At 36.1% G+C, this 12,765-nt stretch overlaps 1 long non-coding RNA gene across 1 annotated transcript in view; it reads right to left on the minus strand.

The window, feature by feature from the left end:
- Positions 1-4,443: 4,443 nt before the first annotated feature.
- LOC141503344 (uncharacterized) overlaps positions 4,444-12,765 on the minus strand; it is a 154,199-nt gene continuing 145,877 nt past the window's right edge. The window contains exon 8 of the long non-coding RNA XR_012472820.1: positions 4,444-7,003. This is a non-coding gene — a long non-coding RNA (uncharacterized LOC141503344). The remainder of the gene's footprint in view (positions 7,004-12,765) is intronic.

Genomic DNA, 12,765 nt, shown 5'->3' on the forward strand with positions numbered 1-12,765 from the left:
TAATTGCCTTAAGAAGCCCACAAAAATGTACATGAAACCATCCTTCAGTCACATCTGATTCTACTAAGCACACAGATTAGGTCCTCCCTAAGCTTAATGGGTTATAGCATCAGTTATATAAGTCAGAGAAAAATATAAATGAAAAAGAAAGTCTCCTCATACTGAATCAATTATACTTCATCATCAGGGAGAAAACTGAGGGAACAAAAATTCTTCATTCTGTCTTTTTTGGCAATGAAACACATTTCATTTGTGAATGATATAGGTTTAAACCCATTCTACAACTGGGAAAATATTCAAGCCCTTATATTTCTCTTTGAATTTTATTATTGTTACTTTATGGGAAGGATCTGTGTTCTTGTCAACACAAGGAACTCCTGGAGAAGGAACTTTCCATCCAATTCAATGGCAAATTGGTCTGTGACTTGAGAGGTTGCAGGGAGATATCTGAAAGATATTGGGACTGAGTGACTTGCTCAGCTAGTGCCAGAACTAAAATGTGAACCTTGACCTTCTTGTCTACAAAGTCAAACCACTATCCACCATACTTCTTCTCACAATGAAAGTTCATATATAGTAAATGCATAAAAGAGATATTTCAGATGTGAGACAATATAGATCCATAAATCAAGAACTTATTAATCAGTTTCTATGCTAAGAGCTAGGAATACAAATGCAAAAGTAAAATACCCTCTGCCCTCAGGAAGACTACATTCTTTTAGAAATAACATGTTTATTTAGAGATACATACTAGCCACACATATAAATTGTGTTCAATGGGGAGGAGCAAACACTAGTTACTAATTGGGTCAAGAAAGGTTTCCTGCAGTAGGCACAAATTGAAATGAGACTTGAAGGAATCCAGGAATTTCAAGAATTCCAGATATGGGGGAATAGTCAGTGCAAAGACAAGGAGACAGGAAATTGAGGGCCATGTGTGTGAGGAACAGCAGGCATTCTAATGCCACAAAGGAGTTTTTATTTGGCACTAGAAATAATGAGTTACAGGAATATGATTAGAAGAATGACATAATCAAACCTAGGTTAGTTGAATGAATGGAAAGAGATGCTAGGAGGATAGAAACAACAAGATTTGTCAACTGAGTAGATATGTTCACTTTAGAAGAGCAAAACATGGAAAACATGGAAGAAAGAGAAAGATTTCAATAGAAAAACAGGGAATGTTGTTCTAGCTAAGGGGAAAGGCATAGAATCAGAAAAAGGCAGGATAAAACTGGGAAATGACCAGCTGTCCAATTTGTCCAGAACATAGAGTGTGTGATAGTGGGTGGTAGGAGAAAAAGGAGGAAAGAAGGTTAGAGTTAGACTGTGGAAGATCTGAATGCTGGAGCCAAGAGTTTGTATTTATTCTCAAGGCAATGGGGAGACACTGAAGGATTTCTGATCAAGGAAATAAATGAAAGGTTCAATGTGTACATTAATGATATTCCTCTGGCAACAAGGTAAAGGATAAATTGGAGAGGGAAGAGACTCAAGGTAGGGAGACAAATTGATGATGATCATGATGATGATAGGCAGAATTCATATAGAGCTCTAAAGCCTTTTGCAAATGTTATCTCATTTTATCTTCCCAACAACTCTGAGAGTTAGGCACTGTCTTTATCCCCATATTCATTGAAACTAAGGCAGAAAGAAGTTAAGTGACTTATCCAAGGTCACACAAACAATAAATGTCTGAGGTAGGATATAAACTCAGTTCTTTGTGCCTTCCAAGTCCAATATACTATCTACTGCATTGCTTAACTTTCTCTGTATAAAGTTCTTTATAAAGCTTAAATACAAGATCTATCTGTGTGACCTTGGACAAATCACTAAATCTTCTTGAATCGCAGTTTTATCATCTTTGAAAAGATGAAGTTAAGTTGAATGACTTCTGAGGTCCTTTCTAACTCTCACTCTGCAATCTCAGGATATTAACGTGATATTGATATCCAGCTTCAATATTATTTATGGTATAAATGGTAAGAAAGGTAAGAAATAAGCATTTATTAAAAACCTGCATATGCTAGGTGAGCTAATAAGTATCTGATGTAGGATTTGAACTCAAGACTTCCATACTCCCAATCTGCACTCTATCTGCTGCACAACCCAGCTAACTCTGCCTATTGTAGCAGATCAGGTGAGATAGAATGAAGCTAATAAATGGAATGGTATCAATGGGAAGGAAAAGAAGACATGTAAAAGATATTGCAGAATTATAACTGTCAGGACTTGGAAGTTGATGGAATGTGGAGGGAAGTATTTGAGATGACTCAGAGATCATGAACCTTGTGACTGGAAGATGGTTGGTGATACCAATAATAGAAAAAAGGAAGTTAAAGGGGTGGAGGGGAGAATGCAAATTTTGGACACATTAAATATGAAGAGTTATTGTGTGCTTTGATCATTGTCTAACACAATAATTGCATGTCTCCTTTTCATTCCCACTGATAACATTCCATTTATTAGCTTTTTTTGAAGTGAATTGAAATGGACATACCCAGAGGATAGTTGGAAATGCAAAGCTCAAGAAGATTTTTATATCATATTTCTTTTATAAAGATTTTTTAAATAAGGTTTCTCTTTAAATATTTCTTTAAGCAATGATTTATCATATACCCTTCAAAATAAAAGGCATCACACTGTTTTGGGTACAATAATAAGAATGAAACTCTTTGTCTTCAAGGGTCTTGCATTGTACTGATGGGAAACAGCAAGTACACAGACAAGCAAATAAAAAAATTTATTTTGAAGAGAAAAAGAGCCTTAACAAATGGTGGAGGAAGAAAAAGGGAAGGATTTCAGGTAGAATGTGGAACCTGAGTTTTTTTATGCATTTGAAGAAGCAAGATTTAAAAACCTTTCAAAATTCAAAAAAATAGTTTACACTCTGTTAGCCTTCAAGACACTGGGTACAGCTCCATGCAGACTATGATGGGGCATCACAGTAGTATTTTGGCAGATGAATATCTGCATAATATAATGTGCAGATATGAGTAAGCACCTAGAAAATTTTGATTTCATTAGGAAAATCTATGTTCCATTTGGCCATTGCTCAATTCACCCTAGAGCTGCCAGTATAATTTCTGACTTACACCTCTATATGTTGTCTCATATCTGATATCCATAAATGCCTTCAAGATAATCCGGCTTAACTGAGTCTCACACTAAAATCTCCCACAGACTCACTTTCTCCTAGCCTCCTTCAGCTTACTATTGAAACAATACCACTCATCTTCCAACACTCTTAATGTTTTGCAAATTATCTTGCAGTGTAAACTTGTGATTACCTAGTCTACCATGCCCCTATTCTTGACAAAGTGATCAAGTCTTTGCTGGATAAAGCAATTCTGCCCTGATTGGTCTCATTGTTGTGACAACAGTTTTACCTGTTAAAATTTCTCTAAGCAATGAAAAATAACAAATTCAATCATTTCTTTGTGTCCATTTCTCACCTTTGAAAACAGTCTCTTTAAACATATAGGTCTGGAGCTACAATAATTCCATACAATAGACTCTCATTTACTAATCTTTCTTCAAGTTTGGTGCACACAGGGAGCCAATTCCAAAATGATAAAGTCATATTTCTATAGTCAGATAGATATAGTCAATTTAAATTATTTTCTGGTGTCATTATCCTCGCCATTTTCAATGCTTTCCAACTGTCTTCTGAGAGAAAGAGTTTATGACATGCAGTCAGAAGTTATTCCAATTGGTCTACAAGCTGGATCTACTTTCTAATATATTTTTTCAACTATGGGCATTATACAGTCATTACATTGAGATCTTACATTATAAGAATCATCAATTTAAATAATGTATACTGATAAATCCAAGAATTGTAATTATTAAACTTCTGTCAATCCATCATTGCTACTGAAAGCTATCTTTTACTCTTATCTGCTTGATGGGTTGCCATAGAACTTACCATTTTGTAGTAACCTTCTGGTTACAAGTTTCTTTGTATTTAAATCGGCTGGTCTTTTTTTCCAGTTTAGTAGAAACTTCAAAGGATTATGTTCTACTGGCATAGGGTTTGAGGAGAACTTAGGTGGAATTGGCCAAAAGTAAATTTTGAAAGTATATTACACTAACAGATGGTCAGTTCCCTGAGGACAATAATAATAACTACAATAATAACAGCTAGCATTTACATAGTGTTTATTCTGTGGCAGACAGTATGCTGAGTGCTTCACAATTTGTATCATATATTTCTCATAGCAACCCCAGGAGGTAAGTGCTATTTATTATAATATCAATTTCACCAATAAAAATCATGAGGCAAAAAAGAAATTAAATGAATTTCTCACAGTCACAGAGTTAGTAAGTGTCAAAGGTCATTCTTGAATTCAAGTCTTCCTGACTTCAGACCCAATTCTCTACCCACATTATATATCAATTTTGTAACTCTGTTATTATCTAATTATTTATTATAGTGGACAGAGGGCTAACCTCAGACTCATTAAGACCTGGATTTGAATTCTCCCTCTGATTCACAGTGGATTACCCTAGAGTCTTTTAGGGGCCCCCAGGCAACTCTGTGAAGCCAAGTTACAGACTTACCCATCTGTGGTGGGAGAGAGAGTTTACTCTGAACAGAAACCAAAGAAAAAACTTAGTATTAGCATTGTGTTCTGAAAAGGATGGTCTAATGTGCATTTCATCTATGTGAAATTTCTGTTTATCTGTGCAGACCACAACAACTCATCTACCCTTCATATTGACTCATAATTAATCAAGTCCCACAGTGGATAGAGCACAGGTCTTGGAATCAGGAGTACCTGAGTTCAAATCTGACCTCAGACACTTAATAATTACCTAGCTGTGTGGCCTTGAGCAAGCCACTTAATCCCATTGCCTTTCAAGGAAAAAAAAAAACTAAAAAAAAAATTAATCAAGTCCTTGTGTAATCAATCATAAGTATGTTAAGTATGTTAAATGATATCCCTAGTATCTCTTCTTACAGGTAGGTAATAGCTAGAAATATGCTGCAACCCACTTATACCCATTATGTGTACTTATACTGACTTTTCAGTCACCACCAACTCTGTTTCTCTGGTGATTATGCTATCCCAATATACATAACCATATAGCTCACTGAAAGGATATTTGATATTTAATACAATGTCTATAGAATTGAATTAAAACTGCTTCCTCTGGTCTTCCATTTTTCAGCACTTCAAGAAGCTAATTAATGTATAAGACCACCTAGACAAAGGGGGAAATCCAGAACACATCAAAAACACTGGTCAAACTTAAAGTGAGTTCCAGAAGCAGAGGGTCCAGCTTTCCTGTGTTTGTCTCATCTCTCAGTTACTCAAGGATTGTAAATCCATTTCAAAGCAAGCCTAGGGATACTAACCAATCTAGCTTGTATAGAATAATCAAAAGATAAACAAACTGAGCTTTATTATGATGACTATAAAAACAAGTATCCATTATAACTTTTTGCATGATCAAGTTTGTATATTGGAATTTCACAGTATTCAATTTCCTTTTAATTGCTATTGTTGTTCCTTCTATTTGCATAATTGTAATCATTATGGATATTGCTTTTCTTGTTTGGATAATTTCATTCTGCAACAATATGCATGTATTTATGTATGTATATGTATGTGTGTGCATGTTTGCATGTGTATATTTATATTGTATATACATATATATTTATCCTCCAGTGTTTCTGTTTTCATCATAGTCATCATTTCCTAGAGAACAGTAATTTAATCTCATTATAATTACATACCACAATATATTTTAACTATTCCCCAATTCCAAATGAATTGTTTTTAGATATATTACTGTGAAATATGAGCATGCATGAAGACTCTTTTTAAGAATTATTACCTTGCCTTTGAGGGTGGCAGAGTAAAATCTGTTCATTTCAGTATTTTCCAGATAGCATTAGAGATATGGAGTTCTCCCTTATAATTCTTTCATAAGAAAATAATAGCTAGAAAAGTACGAGAATATTTTGGCTTTCCTAGTGGGGAAATCAACTATTGTCATGACTGGCTCAGTATCCAACAAACAAGGGAGGTTACTCAAATTCTCAGGACATCTAATGTTTGGTATTATAGAATAGCATAAATATGGTCTCTTCTAAAGAATGACATCTTTTTTATTTGTCCAAATAGAGGGTCATGATTTTTTTAGTTTATTCACATGAATTCAATTTCAAAAGTTCATGTTTTTAGAGAAACAAATTAATCTATCTCCTAGATACATTCAGATTGCATGAGAAAACGTTTTTTAAAAATCACACCCTAGTGTGAATAACAAGCTAACTTAACAAGGAAATAATAGCAGCATGATCAGTGAATACTGAAAAAGTCCAGTCCTACCCCAAAAGGAGCTAGGACAAATCACACCTGGTTTGATTTCTGAGGAGACCTGAAAGACTATTCTGTCTAAAATCTTACCCATGGTCAACAATCATTGTGAAATTCTGGCATTACCACTAGAAGCAGTTCTTTCAGAGAAATTATTTATCCTATAATGTCCAGGTTAAAATCCATAAAGCTAAAAGAATAGCAAACCTATCAATAATGCCTAATATATACTAACAGGAACAGTTTATCAGATTAGTTTTCAAAGAATAGGGCCTCTTGGAGTCAGCCCTTAGAAAAGTAAATTTTGACAAATGAAAGGGACTTCCATAGTGTTCTATATCACCTACTGGTCAAGGTTCTCTGACTTCTGACTCTGACATGCCCTAAGGTGGTCATTGTCATTAACAATCCAACTTTAGGTAGTTCAGCAAACAAAAAAACTGCTCCCATGAAACACATAGGCATATATTCACAAATACAGGAGGAAAGCTACCCAAATATGACTTCATTGTTCCACTGTGAGAAGGTCCTGATTTTACACTCCTTCCAAAGCAATTAGGCAAAAGTATGATCACTAGTACTTACCTTAAATACCAAGGCACTTGAGAATTTCTAATTATTTGTGATTTTTTAAGTGTTAGCCATATGATCATATAGGTGATAAATTCTTCACTCTAGAGAAAAACATTCAATGGCAGATCAATTACCAGAAGACAATTGCAGAGGTTTGGCAGTCAGAACCCAAAGAACTCAGAGTTGAAGGGGACCCAAAATAGCAGTTTCTGTACCTAACAGAAAATTGGTTAATACTTTCAGCCCCCCTGCTTCTAAATCCCCATGTTGCTAACAATACTTGAACTGAATGTTGTCTCTCTATCCAGCATACAGTATGGGGTCACAATCATTCACTGAATCAGGAACAGAAAGGGAAGTAGTGTTAAAGAAATGGGTTGAGATCAATCCCTGAATCTTTTGTTTCAAATGTCTAATTCTATCTCTTGGAGGACCAAGGTCACCAAGAAAGATACATTTTTCATCTATTCATTAATTTTGGCTCACTAATTCTAGGAAAAAAAAATTTCTGAATTTATTGTGGTGCAGTCTTGCCCAACTTTCTGTCATCTCATTTGGGGTTTTCTTAGCAAAGACACCCAGAGAGGCTTGCTACTTCCTTCTCCAGATCATTTTATAGATGAGGAAAGCAAACAGAGTTAAATGACTTGGCTACAGATACATAACTAGTAAGTTTCTGAAGTTAGATCTGAACTCAGGATGATGAATCTATATTTTATGGCATCATCTAGCTACCTACTTTCTGAACAGGCAAATGGAAAAATAGAAAACTACATTCAAATTTCTACTTTGCCACTTTATTCATGTGCTCTTGGGCAAGTTACTTCCCTTTGGGCCTCAGTTTTCTCATCTATTAAATGAGGACCTACAATCCATGAATCTGTACTTTCCTGGAAGTGGTGTGAGGGCAGATATAACTTTTCTTGCCTCCCTTAGACACAGAGGAAACAAAAGACTCCCTCAGCTGGATTCTCAAGATCCTCTGCTCTCACCTACTCATTCAGTACCTAATTGGAGAAGAAAATACTTTGTCTCCAGAACCCAGAAGCCATTTGCTACTCATTAAAATGCATAAGCAGATTACAGAATCTAGAGTGAGGATTTAAAGATCATATGACCCAAGGCCCTCCTTTTAAAGATGAAAAAAATTGAGACCCCCAAGTAGCAAAGGGACTTTTTGTGCCCAAGGTTAGATTTTATCTAACTATCTATCTATAATTTTATTATCTGGCTCCCCCAATTTTAAACCTGGCTTTTTCCCCTTCTTAAATAAATCTTTATTGATTTTTTTTTGTTTTATATCACTTATATTTCTCAATATCTCCCTCCTTTTCCTAGAAAATTGTCCATTGTAAAAAGAGAAAAAAAAAAGACAGGAAGGGAAAAAGTTCATTAAAACTAATGCATCCCCAAATTCTGAGGTTGTATGTAGGGTTCCATACTTGTAATTCCCTGTATCTATAAAGAAGAAAGGGAGGAGAAGAACATGGCTTTCTGGAGGAATTATCTCTTGAGATGCCTGCTAGCTCCATTTATAGGTCAAGTTCTTTTAGGGTGAAATATGAGGAGGGAGCGAATCCATGTCTGGAATTGTGTAGAACTTCAGTGTTTTTTGGCAGAGGCACTAAGATGTTCCATAAGGAAAGGAGAAAGAGCAACATCAAACTTTCCCCTACACCAGGTAAATAAAAGGGCATGTTTTCATGTGAGGGGGTGGGGTAAATTGAACCAGCCCTCTCAGTTTTCCATGGGATACAGAGGGGGAAGGGGAGCAACTAGAATGGATGGGGAGGCTTGACTCGACCTAGCAGACAGGTTTTGTTTTATATTTTAAGATGATGAGGATGAGGATGAGGATAAGGATGAGGATGAGGATGATGAGGACTGTTTGGGGTTTGGGGATTTTTGTTGTTGCTTTATTTAATGAATAGAATCACAATCCAGGAAATTTCAACAGCTCACCCCCTCTTTTTTTCCTAAGAGATGTTGAAGCCAGGTTTAATTTTATGTCAGAAAAGAATTCCCCCCCTGAGACTTTCCTGGCTATGGTTCAGTTCAGGATAATGTGTTCCAGCCATGTTATCATGGAATCCCTGAAAAGTTTAAAGCAAAAGGAACCAGACCCAGGGAGCCTTCCCTCTGGGAGCAGCAGGGGGAGCTATGAGAAAAAAAAAAAAAAAAAAGCAGAATTCTCCTGTACCGGGAAGGCCTTCTGAAAAGCACCACACATTGTCTTCATATTTTAAGAGCCAGCATACTGTGAGCAATGTAAAATGTGTACAAACTCTGGCAGTGTTTCTGCATTTGGGTTGGCAAGCAATATGCACCAGTAAAAAGCACTCTGGAGTCAGAGAGCCTGGATTTGAATTATGGTTTTTAAGGCTTAGGATCTGGGTGACCTTGGACAAGTTGCAATTTTTTTGGATTTTTTCCTTGCCAATAAAATAAGGAGTTTGGCCTAGATGGTCTTCAATGTCTCTTACATATCCTATGCTATGCCTTCTAAAAATACTTCTATTGTTATTGTTCAGTAATTTTTAGTCATATCTGATTCTTTGTGACCCCCACTTGGGGTTTTCTTGGCAAAGAGAATGGAGTATTTGCCACTTCCTCCTCCAGCTCACTTTACAGATGAGGAAATTGAGGTACACAGGGTTAAGTGACTTGCCCACAGTCACTTAGCTAGAAAGAGTCTGAGGTTAGATTTGAACTTAGATCTTCCTGATTCCAGGCTTAGTGATCTAACCACTGTTACACATAGCTAGCCAGGAAATTCCCTGATCAGAAATAATAATATTAATTATACTAACTGATCTTTAAACAGCACTTTAAAATGGGTAAATCATATACATTATCTCATCTGACTTTCACTATTAAGTAGGGTTGATGACTCTGATTAAGTCCCTCTTTTTTAAGAAAAATTGAATTGTCACACACTAGGAAGTTGCAAAGTTAAGATTCACTAGACCTGGAATCAGGAAAATAGGTTCAAATCCAGCTTCAGACATTTATTAGCTGCACAACTTAGCTGGGCAAGTCATTTAACCTGTCTTTGCCTGAGTTTCCTTAACTGGAGATAATCACCTCCCTGTTAGAGTTGTTGTGAGAATCAAATGAGTTATATTTGTTAAAGCACTTAGAATATAGTACCTACATGATGAGAATGATGGTTGACCTTCATTCTTGAAGAAGGCCATGACATCAGGGAGGTAATGCTATAACAGGCACCTAAATTGAGTGAGAATATGCTGTGCTAAAGTCACCAGCCTCCCTTTCTCCTCCAGAGACTTCTGGCTTCAGTGGCCAGATATGGATCAGGAGGACTGGAGATGATCCTGGATGTGAGGCAATCAGGGTTAAGTGATTTGCCCAAGGTAACAAGTTACAGGCTTGTCAAGAGTCTGATGTTGGATTCGAACTCAGGTCCTTCTGACTCTAAGGTCAGTGTCCTATCCACTGAGCCACCTAGTATCCCCAACCTAACCCATTTTCCCAACTCCTTTCTGTAGAAATAAGCCACATTGTAAGCTTAACTGCAACAACTTTGGAAAAACCCAGAACAGTCTGCAAGCAGTCTGATGAATTGGAATGAAGTTTTAGTTTTCCTTCAAGCTCTTCAACTACACATAAAGGTCAGGCTTCAGATAAAACACAACATCTTAGATTTAGAACTGAAAAAGAGCTTATAGATCATTTAGTACAAACCCTTCATTTAATGGATTTGGAATCTGAAACACATAAACATCAAATGTGTTCTCAAAATTACATAAGTAGTAAGCAGTTGATCAGGATTTGAACCCAAGACCTGACTCCAAATACAACATCTCCCTCCTTCTTCTTCAGCCATACAATTTTGTCCCTTGGTGTTTTCACTGTGCCTAAAACATATCATCAAAAACTAAATAATAACTTCAGTTTCTCAATGTGGTTATCCCTATGACTAACTGACTGGTGAAAACATGTGTTTTTGACCCCAGCCCTCTTCACCTTGCAGAGATTCAAAGAATTGAAGAGAAATTGTGCAGGAAACGTTCAAAGTTTCTAAGAGGAAGGGTGATATATAAATTTGTGGTTCAAATATTAACTGATGATATTATTACCCACTTAAGGTAGGTAGATGCTACAATAGAGCCTCAGATATGGAAGATGTGAGTTCAAATGCAGTCTCAGACACTTACTAGCTGTGTGGCCCTGGGCAAGTCATTTAATCCTGTTTGCCTCAGTTTCCTCATCTATGTAAAACAAATTGGAGAAGGACAAGGCAAATCACTTCAATATCTTACCCAAGAAAACTTCCCAAAATGGAATAACAAAGTCAGATATAACTGAATAACAATGCAGTGCAAAGAATGCTAGACCTGGAACCATATTGAATTCAAATCCAGCCTCAAGGTCTATGACCCTGAGGACTTTAGTATCCTCATATATAAAATGCATTATACTAATAGCACCTGTCTCACAAAATTGTGAGCATCAAATGAGATAATATATATACTCTTTGCAAAACTTAAAGTTCATATAGATACTACTACTACTACTACTACTACTACTACTACTACTACTACTACTACTATTATTGAAGGAGCAAGGGAAGGTCGGCTTAGACTAGAGAGGATTTAGGGAGAAATGTTCATTCTAGCCAAGTATTTTAAGGGCTATCATGTGGAAATATAAAGGGCAGCCAGGTGGTGTAGTAAATAGAGCATCAAGATCTGGAGTCAGGAAAACCGAGTTCAAATCTAACCTTAGAAACATAGTAGCTCTGTCACCCTGGTCAAGTTATTTAAACCTATTTGCCTCACTTTCCTCATCTGTAAAATGAACTGGAGAACTGGAGAAACCATTCCATTATCTTTGCCAAGAAAACTTCACTTGAGGTTACAAAGTATCAGATACATTTGAACAACAAATATCATGGGGTTTTAAAATGTGGGCACAGAGCATCTCATTTCAACTTTATAAAAATCCCAGGAAGTATATCTTCTAATTTATCCCCACTTTTTTAGATGAGGACACAAGACACAGAGTTAAGTGGATTGCCCAGGAATATCCAACCTACAGCTAGTATATATTTGAACTCAGCTCTTCCTAATTCCAGGTTCAGAGTTTTATTCACTATTTCACTCTGCTTTTCATCCTGTATAAATAAGATAACTGGTAGTCAGACTGTTTGTTAAATTCCTAATGACCTTCCTGACTGATTTGGGACCTATCTGGAATGTTTTTTTCACTCACTTTTTGATAATCCAAAAATTATAAATGCTTTCTTGTTCAATATTAATTAAGGAATTGAGTCTCCACAGAGTCTTATTATTAATTTTCTAAATTTCTGTGCTCACTGATTTTTTTACACTGCATGAAAAATATCAGTCATATCCTAACATATTGCTTTAAAACACATATTTTTCAAGCAAACAATAAAAAGGAAAAGGCACCCACTTAAAGATATATGTGCTGTGTATGTAAAAAAAAGAGAGCATGAGTATAGGGTTTGGAAGTGATAACAGAGCAATTTTTCTTTTAGGAAAGAGGAAATAACTAAATGAGATCCAGGAAAACTAGCTAGCTGACAGTGCAGTCACATGGATGTCCAAAGGAAGTCAAGAGATTGCAAGTGTAGGGTCATAGTTCAGTGGAATGTGAAATTGATATCCCCTTGAATACACTTTTCCTCCTATTTCTCATCAAAATAACAGGAGCAGAAGCAAGGTGAGAAAAGTAAGCAATATATACCTAAAAGTTTAATCAAAGCATTCCTTGAGAAAGATACCACTTGGAAATGCTCTAGGATTCTTCTCATCAGTGCCTTCCAACTTAACTCTTTCAAAACAAAATTAGAATTATAGGACCTTGATGTCTTCAA

The sequence above is a fragment of the Macrotis lagotis genome, chromosome X (genome assembly GCF_037893015.1).
Source record: "Macrotis lagotis isolate mMagLag1 chromosome X, bilby.v1.9.chrom.fasta, whole genome shotgun sequence".
In the NCBI taxonomy this organism is placed as follows: Eukaryota; Metazoa; Chordata; class Mammalia; order Peramelemorphia; family Peramelidae; genus Macrotis; species Macrotis lagotis.